Source organism: Triticum aestivum, chromosome 6A (genome assembly GCF_018294505.1).
Source record: "Triticum aestivum cultivar Chinese Spring chromosome 6A, IWGSC CS RefSeq v2.1, whole genome shotgun sequence".
NCBI classification, from domain to species: Eukaryota; Viridiplantae; Streptophyta; class Magnoliopsida; order Poales; family Poaceae; genus Triticum; species Triticum aestivum.
Window position 1 is genome coordinate 460,081,009 of NC_057809.1, and position 12,976 is coordinate 460,093,984.

Sequence of the window (12,976 nt, forward strand, 5' to 3'; positions counted from 1 at the left end):
ACCTAGGCTATTACAACAAGATGTCATCCTCGCGCAGGAACTGAGATCACCCGGAGTGCGCCTTGAGCATGAGGCCAGCCAGTCCCCCTTTCACTCCAGCCTTGGTCCTCCCTACCACGCGATGCGCAGCAGCTCGCCTCTCCGCCGGTCCAGCGGGAGGAGACAACGCCGTAGTAACACCGATTGGTCCCCTGTACATAAGATCTTCCACTGATATAGCAGAGCACAAGCTCTCCCCAAGATCACCCGTATACTTGTCCACGGCACGCCATGAAAACAGATATCGTTACATATGGTCCAAATGCTTCAAATGGTAGCAATACAGGCAATGTTAATAACAGTCTTTTTTATTATTAGCACCCCATAGTTCCGACAGGGTTGTCATGCATTGTGGATATCCAAAATCAAAAGATTCAGCAACAATTTTCCAAATCTCTTTTGCAACCACACACAAAAACAAAAACAAATGGTTCACAAATTCATTTTCACAAGAAAACAAATAGGTTTTGTCATTCATAGGACGTCTCTTGGCCATGTTATCTCTAGTAAGGATCTTATTATGGAAGGCTAACGATATAAATACCAGGTATCTATGTGGTACCAAAATTTTCCAGAAGTTCTTCCAAATAGGAGTAGAAACCCCACCCCAATTGATCATATTATATAAGGACTTAACAGAGTAAATCGCAGACGCCTCCAGCATCCAAATAGGGTGATCCTTTTCATCCCTAAGAATATTAGTAGAGAGCAGTTGAAGCAACTCCTGCCATCTGACCAGGAAGTGCACATCCACACACCACTCGAAAGTAAGTTTCAGGGTCACACCATCCCTTACTTGTGCTACAGTACATTCTTGCTGTTGGCAAATGTCATAAACCTCCCAGAATTGGGTTTTTAGACATGAGTCGCCAGCCCAAGTATCATGCCAAAAGCTAATACTATGTTCATTCCCTAGTTTTCATTTATAAAATGGTCTAGCTCCAGCAAACGCCCAGGTGACTCCTTTCTAGAAAGGGGACCCAACATCAGGATTGGCACAGAGCAACTTAGGCTTGTCAGTCTTGTATTTGTGATTAACTAAGTTTTTTCAGTCTTTGTCACCACCCAAGAAGAATCTTTTAGACCACGAGGCTAACAAAGCCATGCTAAATTCTTGTAGATTAACCACACCTAAACCACTAAAATCTTTTTTTGGGATACAAACCCCCAATTGGCCAGGTGATATTTATGATTATCACCCAAGTTCCCCCAGAAGAAGTGAGCCATTTGTGAAGTAATCGCCTTAATAGCCCATTTGGGAAATTTTATAACGGACATTAGGTACATTGGGATGCTAGCAATACAGGTTTGTAGCAACACCAGCTTAGCCTCATAACTGAGTAGCTTGCCTCTCCACCCACAAATTATTTTAATGATCTTATCAATAATGGGCCGAAGGTCCTCTCTCCTCAATTTTATATAGTGTAGTGGGACCCCGGGTATTTGAGAGGGAAAGACCCAATTTTGCAGCAAAAGATTTGCGATATCATTTTTTTACTTGTTTCATCTAAATTAATGGGGACCAACTCACATTTGTCATAGTTGATCTTTAACCCAGAAAGGTTCTCAAAGCAAGCTAGCAACCACTTGAGATTTTTGCATGATCAACGTCAGGATCTAAGAAGAGTACAATATCGTCGGCATATTTGTAAACTAATCATGCTATTAGGAATGATGTGAGGAATAATCCCCGAATTTTTTCCCCTAACGGCCTTGGCTAAAATTCTAGAGAAAACATCCGCAAATAGATTGAAAAGGATGGGATAGATGGGACCCCCCTGTTTCAATCCTTTGCCACCCACAAAATATGGGCCAATAGTATCATTAATCTTAATAGAAAAAGAGATGTTCTAGAGTATTGATAAGATCGAACTTATCCATTTAGTCCCAAAGCCTCGAGAAGTTAACATTTTGACCAAAAAGTCCCAATTAACTCTATCATACGCTTTCTCACAGTCCAATTTTAGGACAACCCTAGGCTTGCCTGTCTTGTGAAGCTCATGGATAGCTTCATGAGCAGTAACTGCGCTTTCTAAAATAAATCTGGCTCTAACAAAAGTAGAGTGACATGGAGAGAGCGATCTATTTCCAATAGGAGACACTCTGTTGCACATAGCTTTACTAAAAATCTTTATTGAGCAATTGCTAAAAAGATAGGTCTAAAATTCTTCATATGTCTACTATCTGGTTCTTTCATAATAAGAGTAACAGTAGATTAGCTGGGTCTTTGTATATCTAAAGCACCACATTCAAAGTCCCTTATCAAGGCCATAAAATCTTTTTTATCACTTCCTAGAAAGTTTGATAAAAAAGAAAGGACAAGCCATCAGGACCAGGAGCTCCATTAGCATAAGATCCCATAATGGCTTCTTTGTTTTCATCTTCTGTAAAAGGTTTCTCAAGGATTTCATTCTCAGCTTCTGTAACAAGTTCTTTAGCAGACCAAAACTGATCACCCAAATGAATATTAGGTTTCAGTTCAAAACCAAAAAGGTCTTTGTAAAAATTAGTAGCAACCTCTAACATATCTTTTGTGGAATGAATGGGGCAATCAGGGCCTTCTAACACAGACATATGGTTTTTCCGCCTACGCTGGTTAGCCACAGCGTGAAAATTAGATGTGTTTTTATCACCCTATAATATTTTCCGGTCTCTGGATCTCTGCCACATGGTAGTATTTTTTTTTCATATTTCCTCCAATTCCTTTTTGATTTCATTCATCCTGAGGATATCCTCAGCAGAGACCCTATTTTGCTCAGAAAAAACATCAAGAATATCAAATTCTTGCAGGAGATTCTTCTTTTTTCCTCAAATAGCAGCCTCAAGGTTGATACTCCAACCTTTTAGCTTTTTGTCTGAAGAGTTTAGTTTTAAACTACCATGTTTCATGGAAGAACTATAAGGAGGGGGAGTAGCCCAAACTTGTTTTACCATTTTAGAGAAACCAGGTTGTCCCAACCACCATTTTTCAAATTTGAAAGGTTTGTTCATTTTACTGCTCCCAATTCCAGTGTATAGAAGGAGAGGGGCATGATCACTGCCAATTCTAGGGAGGACACAAAGAATGGTTAAAGAGAAATGACTATCCCAGTCAGTAGTGGAAAACACTCTGTCAATAGTAGCAAAAACATGGTTACCTTGCTTATTCCCCCAGGTATAAACCCTATTAGCCAACTTCATCTCCATGAGCCCCCATTTATTGATCCAATCATTAAATAAGAAAGCCCAGGAGTTGTTAATATTGCCAGATGATTTCTCCTTGGCTTCTCTTATCAAGTTAAAATCACCTCCAAATAGAACAGGATAGGACAACCCATCACACACTTCATGCAATTCAGCTATAAAATCTACCTTGTCAACAGCATAAGTTGTACCATATACTACCACTAGGTGCCAACAAAATCATTTTTCAGAGTAACAACTAGACAATACTTTCTGCACATAACACCAATACACTCAAAAGAGCACATTTTGTCCCGAAATTTTAAACGTGTGTATTATGCTAGACTATGTTTGGCACAAAAATGCTTTGAACTTTTGTTTTGTTTATTTCTTTTATTTCTATTTTGCTGAATTAGTGGTGTGTAGACCCATGTCCCAAAAATCCACATCGAGCATGGTGGTTTATTACTGCAGTGAATCATCAAGTTTAGGCAGAAGAGCTCGTATACAAACTGGTGGTTTCTAGTTGGTGCATAATAGCCCATTCAAAAACAGCCAAGATGACCGACATAATGGTAATGTGGTGATTAAAGAGATTGTATTTAAACCAACATGCAACTAAAACTAACAAAACTAGAAATATGCCCGTGCGTTGCTGCGAGATTTGTATAAAATAATAACGGTGCAAAACGTAAACCAGCCTGTGGTTGGAGTGATAGCCTGGTCCTCGCATTTTCCTGGATTTATTTCAGGATTTCTGATGATGCACGTTCAGTGAGAGGAGGCTACAAGGCGCCTGTAGTGACTTGGTCAATCTCAAGATGATATGCCGGCTCACTCTCTTGAATGTGCTCATAAGGATATGGTCTACGTGTGTATTTATGAGATAAGTGTATGTGTATATATTTGAGCATTTGGGTTTGTATTGTGTTCTAAAAAAAGGGTTCAAAACTCTAACATGCATGAACTGTACAAAAATATCTCCTACAGATGTTCGTTTTAACTGTGCAAAATTCTAACATGCATGAACTGTACAAAATATCTTTTACAAATATGTGTTTTTAGTGATTTTGAAAAATGCATAAGGGATCAACCTATTGAAGTATTGTGTCATCGCAAAAAAAGAAAAAATGAAGTACTACTGGGGAATGGCCCTTGCACGGTCGCAATATCCCTTCCTCTCATCCCTGCCGACAAGCGTCGTGGGATCTCCACCATTGCGGTGCTTACGGCTTGGTCCATTTGACGCCATCGTAATGCTATGATCTTCGACAAGATAGCTCCCTCCACCGCCGCTCTACTAGAGGCAATTCAAGAAGAGGCACGCTCCTGACCCGCGCCGGAGCCAAAGGGCTTAGCACTATTATTCCTGTAATGTAACTGATCTTGTAGGGCTGAGCATCCCTTCCCCCTGCTCGCTTGCATCGTCGTAGCGCCTTCTTATGCACGCAACCGCGATGTAAACCTGTACTTTCTATCCCCTATCAATGCAAAGATACGCTTCCAAGCGTATTCGCGAAAAAATATATACACACATACACTCATCCATATGAACACACATGCAGACCCTATCCCTATGAGCACCTCCAAGAAAAACCTTCAAAGAAATGGCACAATTATATCTCAAAATAAAAAGGTTTTTTAACTGACCATTTCTAAAAACAAGTGTTGTCATCTTCCAAAAGTTATCGATGCCTCCTTGCTCCGCTCATATCCACTTATCCAGCGGTTGTGCCTAAAAGAAAAAAAGGAGGCCAGCGGTAGCTAGCAATGACCCCATATCCATCCCAAGCACCCGGGTGCACTGCCCGGTCACTGCCCAAGCGCAAAAATCATATCCAACCACGCCGCTCAAATTCGACCCAAACGCTCGGACTGACCGACAGTCCCCATATCCGGTCCATATCTAGAACGAATATGGGACACCCGGACGCGTTTGCCACATAGCACAGACCTCAAGGGCCACATAGTCATAGGCAGAGACTGTCGGTCCGACGGACGCCTCCTTTGGTTCTCGCTGCAGACGCATTCATAGAGTCATGTGGTTCCGCTCCAGCGTGCCGCCTGAGGGAGCATGTCCGGCTATTTAAGCCGAACGGCGGCAACCCAACCCTAGCCCATCCCCATTCCTTCACTCTCCCTCCCACCCGCGCCGCCAACTTCCATCCACCTCGTAGTCGCCATCCATGGCCTGACAGAGGATTGCCACCTATGCCATGTTGACGTTGGAACACCAGTTGTAGCTCGAGGAGGAGATCCGGGCAAGGCACACTGCTCGTGTCGCTGCCAACCTGCCTCAGGATTCGCCGAAGTAGGAGGACCAAGATGAGGAGGAGGAGCCGAAAGTGGAGCAAGACCGAGGAGGAAGATCTGGAGGAGGAGGTGGAGCCGATTATGAGCTTCGCCATGGAGGACGCCATGACGGAGTTCGAGGTCACCCTAGCGTAGGAGTTGGTAGAGTAGACCGCTATCCTCAAGTCCATCCAAGATGAGGCCTATGTGGAGGCCAACCGCACTTCATCCGACACCACAGGGCGGAGATGTCGAGCTCTTTGCCTCTAGAATGGCTTGGAGTCAAAACATCAGCGAGTTAGAGTGACACATAAGGTGAATGACTGACTCAGACGTACTGCCATAACTCCAAGGGGTTAAACGCATTGTATATGTCCGTGATCCACTTTTCATTAATGATGGTCTCACATATGGTAGGCCACTTCAAATTCGCCTCGAGACTAGGAGAAGTAGCTCGAGCGTGATCTCAAAGATCGACCAGCCCTAGATCCATTGGTCCTCCCAAAAGAGAAGAGAGCAGAGGCTCCATAACCTAATATGAATATTTTGGCTTCAAGCAACTCCAAGATCCACCTTGAAAGTACTTTCTCGCGACAACCACAAATGGTGATGCTCTCTCCCAAGGATATTTCTGCAAAGCTCAATTGTAACTTCTTTGATTGTGACTATGCTAGGGGGACAATGAGGTTAGGGCATATACAATGGCAAACATCGAATGGAAGCCCCTATTTATCTGCGGACACGTCCGAATGTGTCCACGAATACCTCACTTTTTGGGTAATCCAATGGTATTCCTCAATTGTCCGCCCCTTTGTCCAATGAAGAGAGGATGGACCGTTAAAAGCTCCAGGACCAGACGGCTTTCCTGCAAGGTTTTTCCAATGGAATTGGGGTCTAATCAAAGATGATATTATCAAGGCTGTTCAGCAATTTTTTATTTCTGGAATTATGCCTGAAGGTATTAATGATACTACTATTGTTCTCATACCAAAGATTAAGAATCCTCAATCAATCAAAGATTTTAGGCCGATCAGTCTATGCAATGTTATCTACAAGATTATTTCCAAGTGTCTCGTTAACAGGCTATGACCGCTCCTTGATGGTATGATCCCCCCTACTCAAAGTGCGTTTATTCCGGGAAGGTTAATCTCTGCTAATGCTCTCATAGCTTTTGAATGTATGCATTCCTTAAGTACGCTTAAAGATTTAAGAGGGGAATTTTGTGCTTATAAGCTGGATCTTGCCAAAGCCTATGATCGTGTGGATTGGCAATTTTTGCAAGGTATGTTGGGGGCATTGGGTTTTGCGCTGCAATGGATAAAATGGATCATGACATGTGTTAGTTCTGTGAAATTTGCGGTGCGCTTTAATGGTCAATTGTTACATTCATTCTCACCTACCCAGGGGCTCAAGCAGGGAGATCCTTTATCTCCTTATTTATTCTTATTTGTTTCTGAGGCGCTCTCCTTGTTGCTTAATGACTCTTGTGCCAGGGGAATTATTCAAGATTTCAGGCTGAATAGACAAGCACCTGGCATTTCTCACTTATTATTTGCAGATGATAGCCTGCTATTTTTCAAGGGGTCTCTCGATCAAGCTCTAGCAATTAAAAATATTCTGACGATATATGAGAAGGGAACTGGACAGTTATTGAGCCCTGAGAAGTGTTCCATCATGTTTGGGAAAAAGTGCAGCTTGGAGAAACAAGTGACTATTATGGTTATCTTAAATATTACTGTGGAGGGGTTTGAGGATAGATATCTTGGATTATCGGTCCCAGAGGGTAGAATGAAGGCTGGTAAGTTTCAGTATACTAAAGACAAATTTTTTAAAGGCTTTCTGACTGGATTGAAAAATATGCATCATCTGGAGTCAAGGAAGATTTGATCAAAACGGTAATTCAGGCTCTACCAGTGTATGCTATGGGGATTTTCAAATTTCCGGTTTCTCTTTGTGAGGAGTTATCCCAGATTATAAGGAATTTTTGGTGGGGAGATGAAGAAGATAGAAGAAAAACACATTGGTTGGCGTGGGACAAACTAACAAGACCTAAAGGTAAGGGTGGCATGGGATTTCGTGATCTCAGACTTTTTAATCAAGCGCTTTTGGCCAAACAAGCGTGGCGGCTGGTGGTTTATCTGGACTCACTGTGTGCGAAGTTGATGAAGGCAAAGTATTATCCTCAAGGACATATTCTGGATATGGTGTTTCCGCATGCTACTTCGGTAACCTGGCAAGGTTTTGCTCATGGTCTGGAACTCCTAAAGAAGGGGATCATCTGGCGGGTCTGTGATGGATCGAATATTAATATTTGGAGAGATAATTGGATACCTAGGGGGCATGGCCTTAAAATTTCAGCTAGAAGGCATAATACCAGGTTGAAGTGGGTATCTGATTTATTCATGAGCGGACACAAGTGTTGGGATGAAAATTTGGTTAAGTATCTTTTCTACCCATATGATGCGGAGGAAATTCTTAAGACTCATATTCAGGCCTCTAGGGATGGGGATTATGTTGCGTGGCACCATGAGAAGAATGGTATTTTTTTCTGTTAAAAGTGCGTACAATTTTGCGCTTAAACTGAAGAATAGTCAGGACACCTTTGGCCAATCTAGTAGCGAACCAGAGGGGGAAAGGGGGATTTGGGATTTAATCTGGAAGGCTAATATCCCTCAGAAGATCAGGATTTTTGCGTGGCGAGTTGCAACTAATAGCTTGGCGGTCCAGATGAATAGAGTTAAACACCATCAGACTGATTCAGGTACATGTTCTATTTGTGGTGTAGAAGATGAAGACACTTTTCATGCTCTAGTGAGTTGTTCTAAAGCGCGTGCTCTACGACTGACATTGAGAAAGTTGTGGAATATTCCGGATGAAGATGTCTTCAAGTGCTCGGGACCAGATTGGTTGTTGATTTTGTTGGCTCAATTGAGTGTGCAGCAGAGGGAGCAAATCTTGTTTCTTTTCTGGTAAGCATGGCATTTGAGAAATGATTTAATTTTTGGGAAGGGGAAAGAATCTGTTAATGCCTCTGCACTTTTTTTGGGCAACTATTGGGCCACCTTCACATCCAATAACGACACTGTTCAAATGGATGCTAGCAACAAAGGTAAGTAGAAAGTGAGCGGTGTTGTAGCTGATTTTACACTGTTTAAAGATAATGTGATGTGGACACCTCCCCCTAATGACCATATTAACATCAATGTTGACGCCAGTTTTGTGGAGAGTCTTAGTGCAGCCAGTGTGGGGGTTGTGGCTCATAATTCTTTCGGAGAAATTATTGTTTCTTCGTGGGATTTTATTGATCGGTGTACCAGTGTGAATGAAGCTGAACTCCGCGCCTGCCTCGCATGACTTTATATAGGTATCATGCTTCACCAATCTATTATATTAGAGGACTGTGCTTTTGTACATTCATTTCTTGCAAATGAGAAGATTGACAGGTCCCCTCTGGCTGATCTAATGAATGAGGCTCTGAGTATATCTAGGATGATCCAAAATTTTAATATCTCAAAGATAAATAGGATTGCCAATAGGGTGGCACATGAGATTGCTAAGTTTAGCTTCGATACTAGGTCCGATGGGATTCTTTTTAATTCTATTCCGCTCTGCGTGGTGTATGCTGTAACGAATGATTGTAAGAACTTTTCTTTGGATTAATTAATATATGGGGTGTTTTTTTAAAAATGAAGAGAGGAGGGTACCCCCAACGCCGAGGGTGATGCACCGCAACTCACGTCGAAGGAGACCACCGGAAGCGCGGTACGCAAGACAATCCGGCGGGCATTTTTGTACACTCGAAACCTCACACGCCCGGGAGGGACCCCGTCAGGGCGCACGGCGGCTATGGGCTGCCCTAGGTTGGCCTGACCGCCCCTAGGGCTTCGAGGTTCGCCGCCCTGCAATGAAGAAGAACGAACGAAGAACGAGGAAGAAGAAGAACTAGGGTTAAGGAGAAAAGATAAAAAAGTGGTAGATGAATTGATCGATTGTGTGTTGTTCAATCGGCCGTCACCCCTTAGATATATAAGAGGCGGCTGGACTTCCCGTGCAAGGAAAAGGCTTGAATTCACGTCCAAAACCCTAGTAAAATTCGGATTGGTTTTGTCCGAACTTTCCAAAATTGTTTGGTTTAAACTGGCTGCACCTTGCGGGTCTTTTTGTGGTGGTAAACGATCTCGGATGGAAACTATCCCAAAAGCAATCTTGACCATTTCGATGAGATGAACAACTTTCATGTTGAACGTTATTTTATCAGAGGTCATATTGAGAATCAAATCGGTCGCGCAAAACAGGCTATTCCCTCGCGCTACCCATCAGACATGTGTCTGGTGGAGCGCGCCACATCTCGCCTCGTGACAGGGCTGCACTCCGATTGCTCTAACTTTTGTATATGGACTCAGATTTGGACGATTTTTATATCAAAATCGAATTTTTCGACGAGACGAAGACAACCCGTGTAGATCATTTTTCCATTTGAGGTCGTCTTGGGGGCTTAATCGGCCAAACTGTACTCTGAATATAAGATCTTAGTACCTTGAGCATAGTTTCGGCCTTCGAGATGAAATCAGACGGTGATGACCCAAACTTCAAAGATGTTCATATCAACAATACAGAACTCTTTCATATAGATCACTTTTTCACTTGAGGCCATCTTAAATAAGTTCTTGACCGTGCCAAAATCTGGTGTCAACACATGCCCCCTGTTTTTCGGCAAAACTTGGATGCCGAAAAATAATTTGCCCAGAGTTTGTTCTAAGGACGATGTCAACACTCCATCGTCCATTTATATATGCTTAGGGCGATAATTATATATTGGCCATGTCTTTGCTTAGGGCGATATTTATATATCGGCCACTTTGATTAGCAACAAAATACAGCTAATCGAATGTATGGTGATGAGGTAAAACCCTTGCATGTTGTAAGAAGTTATATTGCGTCCATGGATCAAAATAAGTCCATGGAGGGTAAGCAGTCATACCCGAGGATGAATTCCATGTCATCGGCATTAATGGCATAGTTGGAGAATGTGGATAATGTGTGCACCGAAGACGTTGAAACCTTCGGCTTGGTCGTTCATAATTTTCACTCTTTTCCTTCTTTACCTTTGTCGGACTTCTTGCAATGGAACTTTGCACATAACTCTTGTTTTGATTATTTCCTTTGGGAACCCATGCCATGTTTCTCTTTTCGAGCTCTTGTGCACTAAGTTTTTGTAATTTCTTTTTTTGCCAATACGATACGCCAAGTGAGCGCCCCGATTGTGATTTTGTTTGAGCTAATGACAATTCTTGTTTTACCTTGTGCACTTTCAACTTCTTTTGTTCAGATTTGGCACTTTGATTCTCGATAATTGATTGCTTCATCTCATTGCCTTTAGTAGCCAATGTTAACACTTTAATTGACTCTTTATCCTTTAAGATCAAATCTGAATTGGCACTCTTGCGACCATCTTTTTTAACTCGATATAATTGTTTGATCACCTCTTCCTTCTTTCTTGAGCTCCGGACTAATTCTTTCTTATTGAAACGGTCTTGAACATATGACAGCTCACTGAACGTTGATCTTCTTGAAGCTGCATAATAATGGTGAGATGGTCTAAAATATGATGGAGAATGTGCCATTGTATCATACGTGTCCCATGATGAATATCTATCTACATGAGCATAGAGAGGCATCCACGGCATCGGCATTGGCGACCAAAAATAAGGATATGAACACGTTGCATTAAAATTCTTTTCTTGCCAATACCGATCCTTGGATTTGCGCCCAGGGGTGATCTTGATGCTTTTGCATTACTCGGTCGATAAGCACCATTCTCTTTACTTTTATTTTCATATTTATATAATAACTGTGCAAAAGTGACCTTGGATTTCTTGTGCTTGTGCTTATTCCGGCCTTTATCTCCTTTTGTTTTGCTTGCATCGATCTTTGGATTGCTTTGTTGCCCCCCAATTCTTGGCGTCTTCATTGTATCTTCGATAGAACTCATGCCTTCAAGAATATTTTCATTGTGCTCTTGAACAACTTCTTTATTTGAAAGCTTGATCCCATCATCCACTGTGTTTTCCTTCTCATCATTTAATGAATCAGCTTGAAGAAGCCGATACAAAAACTTTTTGCCATCAGGACCAATCGAAATAAACTGGTCATCCTTTGGTGTCTCAACAAATCTCAATTGTCCTTTATCAATGGCCGGTTCGACTACTTGACGAAACATATTGCAATCCTCAAAATTATGTTTGAACAAATAATGCAACCTACAATACATTCGTCCTTGAATTGATGGCTTGACATGGTGATCAAGAATCTTTATGTAATTATTTTTCAGCAACAAATCAAATATTTGATCACACATGCTTGAATTGAAGGTAAACTCTTTATTCTCTAGCCGATCTTGCCATGAGAATGGCTTTGAAGTTAAGCAAACGAATGGTTTAGATTTTGCATTACCCCATTCGGCTATGTGTTGTATTTTGCACTCTATCTCTGATGTCTTTGAAAAGGAAATTATACCATCATCGATTTTCTCAACACAGTATAACCTTGGCTTTAAATTTTTGAAATCAAAGTAGTTAGAACATACATGTCTCAGTTGAGGCCATGCATAAGCCAAGTATGAAGCAAGCAAAGCTACCCAATTAGATATGAATTTTAAATAAAGCAATGGGAAAAACTTTGGCGGCAATAATAAATCACTATCGGTCTTTGTAAATGGCATAATAGGTTGATCGATATGTTCCATAACAATTTTATTGCTAACAAGTAAATTACCCTTCTTCATTGGTCTTTCAAAATTACTTATGAGAATTTTTCTTATAGAAGCATCAACAATAAAGTTGTGACCAAATCAGAAGATAGGTAAATCACTTGCTAGACATACCTTTTCAAACACTTTGGGAAAGCATGATGGTTGCGTTACTTGAACGATATGTTGTTCCTCTTTCGAATAGCTCCCCAACACCTTGTTGTCCTCTTTTTCTAGAACAGATTCGGCATACATAATATTTGATTCGGTCTCTTTCAATAACCGAATTAACTTTGTTATCCCAATCACCACTCTTTTTGATAATTCTATCCACATTCAATGGTTTCTCTTTTTGACATAATCTAGCTTGTATTGCAGCAGAACTAATAGGTTTCCCCTCTTTCATTAATTCATTTAGAACAACATTGCACTCGTCCCAAAAAGACGTAAGATTTTTCTTAATGACCCAATCTGGATAGAATTGCCCCCGACATTTTTAGACTCTTTCGATAACGAGATGTCGCCAAAATTCTGTAATTGTGTAGGGGAAACATTGTATGCCATGGTACTAGGTGAAGGAACATGTGATCCTATAGATTTTTCAGTTATTCGGCTATTAGCGTGAAGGTGCAAAGCCGAATTATGAATACCTATAGTTGCATATGGTACCAAAACATTAGAAGCATGAGGTGTAGCATATGATGGTTGAGGGTAATTGGCTGCATAACTAGTAGT